We start from the raw sequence: 5,735 nt of genomic DNA on the forward strand, positions 1-5,735 counted from the left end.
ATGTGGGCACGTGTGTGTGTTTGTATGTGTGTGTGCACACCTGTGTATTTTACATCTTTGTTTTGCATCTTTGGCTGTTTTGTTTGCCAAATTCTATAAGAAATGCTCTCTGTGGCAGCCATACCTTTTTGTGTGTGTGTGTGTGTCTGTGATTGAGCATGTATTTTCTATGTAACATTTGTGCTCTAGTACCAGGCCTACCTTTCTGTGTTGAAATTTTCAGATTTATTCTGGATGCATTTTTTTTTTTGACAAATAAAAGAAAAAAATATTTTTTTTGCATTTCCCACTCATTTCAATTGGGGTCATTTTTAAAGAAGTTTTATTTATATAGCGCCTTTCCATGGCTCAAGGCCGCTTCATATAGTATAATACAGTACATTAACACCTCCACCTATACAATACAACACATAAGACCATATACACAATACAAATACATTCAGAGGTGTATAATACGTAAGTATTTTAGTTACATTTTCCAAGCATCTATGCTTTATCTGTTAGATACGACAGAACACAGAATCCCAGCGCAGAGGTATTTATTCACAGAATGTGTATAGTTGAAAACACTCGATGACTTAGTATAAATGAGCAAACACTAGAGACAGTCAATGTGTATAGGAGATAACACTCGGCGGCAGTCCACTGACGAAATTCCTTCGGGAAAGTAGTGGGAAACACAGCATGAGCCGTAGGACATCCACTGAACATCCGAGGGCCTCTGACAAGGAATCCTAGCGGACACACAGAGAGAGAGAGTGAACGGCAGATGGTGCTTCAGCAGGTATTCACGCTGGACAGCACTCCGATGAACTCTGCGCTCGGAAATCCTTATAGAGAGACGCAGGCTCGGCCGTTGCCACTCCAACCGAGCGAGCGAGCGAGCAGGAACGTGAGAATATCCAGCAGATGGTGGGCGAAGACTAGAAGCCAATTCTTAAGGCAGAGTGAGGCGGAACAGGGGATCTGGGAAAAGGCAGCAGAGAGCTCGAATTAAATAGCTAAACTAATGACACAACTAGACAAGAACTAGACAGAGCTAGATGGGCATGGACATACTGAGACGAACTTGCAAAGAACAGAGGAAACGAGGGGAATTTAAATCAAACCGGATTGGGCAATAATAAGGAACAGGTGAGGGACGCCGGTGAGAAGAGTCAGAGATAATGAGATCACCAGGTGGAAGACGCGCACGTGTGGAGCTGTCAAAACAAAAACACAACACAAGTGAAACAAAGACAAAACAGCCAATAGGACCGAAATCATAACAGGACTCCCCCCCACGACCGCCACCGGGCGGTCCATGAGGAGGCTCACCCCGTCGCCGGCGGAGATCCTCTATCAGCCCAGGGTCCAGAATGTCCCGGGCCGGTACCCAACACCTCTCCTCCGGACCATAGCCCTCCCAGTCTACCAGATATTGAAATCCCCTACCCCGGCGACGCACATCTAGAAGGGACTTAACAGTATAAACGGGAGCGCCATCTACAAGCTGAGAGGTGGGAGGGGAGGGGGCAGAGGGAACAGGGTTAAGGTGGGAAAAATAAACCGGTTTAAGCTTGGAAACATGGAAAACCGGATGAACCCCACTGAGTGCCGGAGGCAATCTGAGCCGAACCGTCACGGGATTAATAACCTTAACTATACTGTATGGCCCAAGGAATCATGGAGCCAGCTTACGAGAGGGCTCATGGAGAGGTAAATCCTTGGACGAAAGCCATACTTTCTGCCCACAGATAAAACGGGGCGCGGGTCTACGGTGACAATCGGCCGCGGCTTTGGTTCGTCTGGAAACCTGACGTAACGTAAATCTAGCCTTCCTCCAGGTGCGTTTGCAACGACGGACGAAAGCCAGCGCAGACGGAACCACCGCATCAGGTTCTTGGGACGGAAATAAAGGAGGCTGAAACCCCATGGATGCCTCAAATGGGGACATATTCAGTGATGACACGGGGAGAGAATTTTGGGCGTATTCGACCCAGGGTAACTGTTGGCACCAGGAGCTCGGATATTGTGATGTCAGACAGCGGAGACCTCTACCTAAATCTTGGTTAGCCCGTTCACATTGCCCGTTGGTCTGGGGGTGATACCCCGAAGACAAGCTGGCTGTGGAGCCAATTTGTCTACAAAATTCCTGCCAGAAACGAGAAATAAACTGTGGACCCCTATCTGAAACCATGTCTGTGGGCAGACCATGTAAGCGAAAGACGTGTCCGATCATTATCTGAGCTGTTTCCTTGGCAGTGGGGAGCTTGGGCAAAGGGACAAAGTGAACCGCCTTGGAGAAGCGGTCCACAATGGTCAAAACTACAGTGTTTCCCTTGGAACTAGGCAAATTGGTCACAAAATCATATGAGACCAGGGACGAGAGGGGATGGGTAAAGGTTTAAGCAGACCAATAGGGGCTTGATGAGAGGCCTTATTACGGGCACAAACCTGACAGGCTAACACAAACTGTCTGATATCGGGACCCATAGAGGGCCACCAGAAATGCTGACGCACTGTAGCCAACGTTCTCCGAACCCCCGGATGGCAAACAAACTTGGACTCGTGACCCCACCGGATGACCTCGGAGCGAAGCGCATTCGGAACCCACAATCGACCCGCTGGGCACCCCTTTGGCACTTCCCCCTCCCGGCCGGCCCGTCTCACCCGTTGTTCTATTCCCCAGCGCAGGGCACCCACCACCCGCCCCTCAGGGAGGATGGTTTCGTCCCCAGCAGAACCGGGACTTTCGAACAAACGAGAGAGAGCATCGGGCTTAGTATTCTTAGAACCGGGCCGGTACGAGAGGGTGAAGTTGAATCTGTCAAGGAAGGGTGCCCAGCGAGCCTGACGAGAAGATAACCTCCTGGCTGAACGGATGTATTCAAGATTTTTATGATCCGTCCAGACCAGGAAGGGCTCCGAGGTCCCCTCCAACCAGTGACGCCACTCACCCAAAGCCAGTCTGACCGCCAGCAGCTCCCGATTACCTATGTCATAATTTCGTTCTGCTGGGTTTAACCGATGGGAGAAAAAGGCACAGGGATGCACCTTGCCATCCTTAACAGACCGCTGAGACAAAACGGCGCCTACCCCGACATCCGAAGCATCCACCTCCACAATAAATTGAGCGGCAGGGTCTGAAATAGAGAGAACAGGAGCAGAGATAAACCGGGACTTTAAATTATCAAAGGCTTCCTGAGCACTAGAATTCCAGACAAACCTCTCCTTAGTGGAAGTGAGGGCAGTAAGAGGCTGAGCAACCCGACCGTAATTTCTGATAAATCGCCGGTAAAAATTGGCGAACCCCAGAAACCTTAATAAATCCTTACGGGACTCGGGGACTGGCCATTCGGCAACCGCTTTAATCTTGGCTGGGTCAGGACGTATCTCACCTGCAGCAACAACGAAACCCAAGAACGAAACTGACCTACGATGGAACTCGCACTTCTCCGCCTTAACATACAGCTTGTTCTCTAATAACCGGCGTAAGACTCGGCGGACATGCTGAGTGTGTTCCTGCATAGAGGGGGAAAAGATGAGAATATCATCTATGTACACAAAGACAAACTTGTTAATCATGTCTCTCAGCACATCATTGACCAGAGTTTGGAAGACAGAGGGAGCGTTACAAAGCCCGAATGGCAAAACGCAGTACTCAAAGTGTCCGGTAGGGGTGTTAAAGGCTGTCTTCCATTCATCTCCCTCTCTTATACGCACCAGATGATAGGCGTTGCGTAAATCTAGCTTAGTAAAGAACTGCGCCCCCTGCAGGAGCTCAAACGCAGTTGACATTAAAGGAAGGGGGTACCTATCCACCGAGTAATGTCATTCAAACCCCTATAATCAATACAGGGGCGCAGGGAGCCGTCTTTCTTTTCAACAAAGAAAAACCCCGCCCCTGCGGGCGAGGTGGAGGGACGGATGAGACCGGCACGCAGGGCATCATTAATATACTGGTCCATAGCCTCTCTCTCAGGACCCGATAAAGAATAAAGTCTACCTATAGGCGGAGAAGTGCCGGGGAGGAGATCAATAGCACAATCATATGGCCGGTGAGGAGGAAGGGAGGTGGCCCGGGCTTTACTAAACACCTGAGCGATATCCGCATACTCCACCGGGACCCCGGTCAGATCGACCGCCGGAACCTGAGGGAGAGAAAGAACAGAACCAGAAACAGCAGAACCAAGACAAGACACATGACAAGACTGGGACCAAGACAGTCCATCAACTGTGCCCGGAGAGCAGACTCATTCCACTTACAGGCCGCCGCTAAGGTCTTAAACTCTATGGCGTATTCAGTAACAGAGAGCCTTCCTTGGACCAGACGAGCCAGCCGAGCCGCTGCAGCATCTCCGCGCACCGAACGGTCAAACAGCTTTTCCATTTCTTCGCGAAACTCGTCGAAGGAACGACAGCAAGGATCGCGAGCATCCCACACAGCCGTAGCCCACTCACGTGCCTTGCCAACCAGCAGCGTGATGACGTACGCAACCCGGGTGTGTTCAGAGGAATAGCGACGGGGCTGGAGGGCGAAAACCAAAGAGCACTGCGAGAGAAACGCCCGACAAGAGGTGGGGTTGCCATCGTAAGGTGGAGGTGCCATGGCATGAGGTTCCGACTCGGACAACTGACCGGGTGGAGAGGCTTCTAGACGAACCTGGTCGACGCGTGAGGAGAGGTCCGCCACACGGGAGGATAAATCCTCAACATCCTGAGACGTGGAGGAGAGCCGGGCTGAATGTTAGCCTAGCCAAGACCCCTGCTGGGCGAGCGCCGATCGGAGTGCGTCAACCTCCGCGGGATCCATGTCTTGAAAACACTCGATGACTTAGTATAAATGAGCAAACACTAGAGACAGTCAATGTGTATAGGAGATAACACTCGGCGGCAGTCCACTGCCGAAATTCCTTCGGGAAAGTAGTGGGAAACACAGCATAAGCCGTAGGACATCCACTGAACATCCGAGAGCCTCTGACAAGGAATCCTAGCGGACACACAGGAGAGAGAGTGAAAGGCAGATGGTGCTTCAGCAGGTATTCACACTGGACAGCGCTCCGATGAACTCTGCGCTCGGAAATCCTTATAGAGGAGAGACGCAAGCTCGGCCGTTGCCACTCCAACCGAGCGAGCGAGCGAGCAGGAACGTGAGAAAATCCAGCAGATAATGGGCGAAGACTAGAAGCCAATCCTTAAGGCAGAGTGAGGCGGAACAGGGGATCTGGGAAAAGGCAGCAGAGAGCTCGAATTAAATAGCTAAACTAATGACACAACTAGACAAGAACTAGACAGAGCTAGATGGGCATGAACATACTGAGACAAACTTGCAAAGAACAGAGGAAACGAGGGGAATTTAAATCAAACCGGATTGGGCAATAATAAGGAACAGGTGAGGGACGCCGGTGAGAAGAGTCAGAGATAATGAGATCACCAGGTGGAAGACGCGCACGTGTGGAGCTGTCAAAACAAAAACACAACACAAGTGAAACAAAGACAAAACAGCCAATAGGACCGAAATCATAACATTATCAGAGTGTTTGTCTTGGGGAAAAATGTACTTTTCTTTACAAAAAAATGTTCACTACATTCTAAAGCATAAAATCATACTGTGTATTCATTATATATTGCATATTAAAATTTATTTAATGCCTAATTACATAAAAATTGTGTACTTTTACTTTCTTGAGTAAAAGTAAGAAAAAAAATTACTTAAGTAAAAATACAAAAAATTACTAGATGTTTAATGTACT

General features: G+C 49.4%; 1 long non-coding RNA gene across 1 annotated transcript; it reads right to left on the reverse strand.

The window, feature by feature from the left end:
• Nucleotides 1-522: 522 nt before the first annotated feature.
• LOC141351317 (uncharacterized) lies at nucleotides 523-2,120 on the reverse strand. The gene is made up of 2 exons (XR_012359528.1): nucleotides 1,060-2,120; nucleotides 523-966 (listed from the first exon to the last, which is right to left on the reverse strand). It is a non-coding gene; the product is annotated as an uncharacterized lncRNA (long non-coding RNA).
• Between the last annotated feature and the right edge of the window lie 3,615 nt (nucleotides 2,121-5,735).

The sequence above is a fragment of the Misgurnus anguillicaudatus genome, chromosome 20, assembly GCF_027580225.2.
Source record: "Misgurnus anguillicaudatus chromosome 20, ASM2758022v2, whole genome shotgun sequence".
NCBI lineage: Eukaryota > Metazoa > Chordata > Actinopteri > Cypriniformes > Cobitidae > Misgurnus > Misgurnus anguillicaudatus.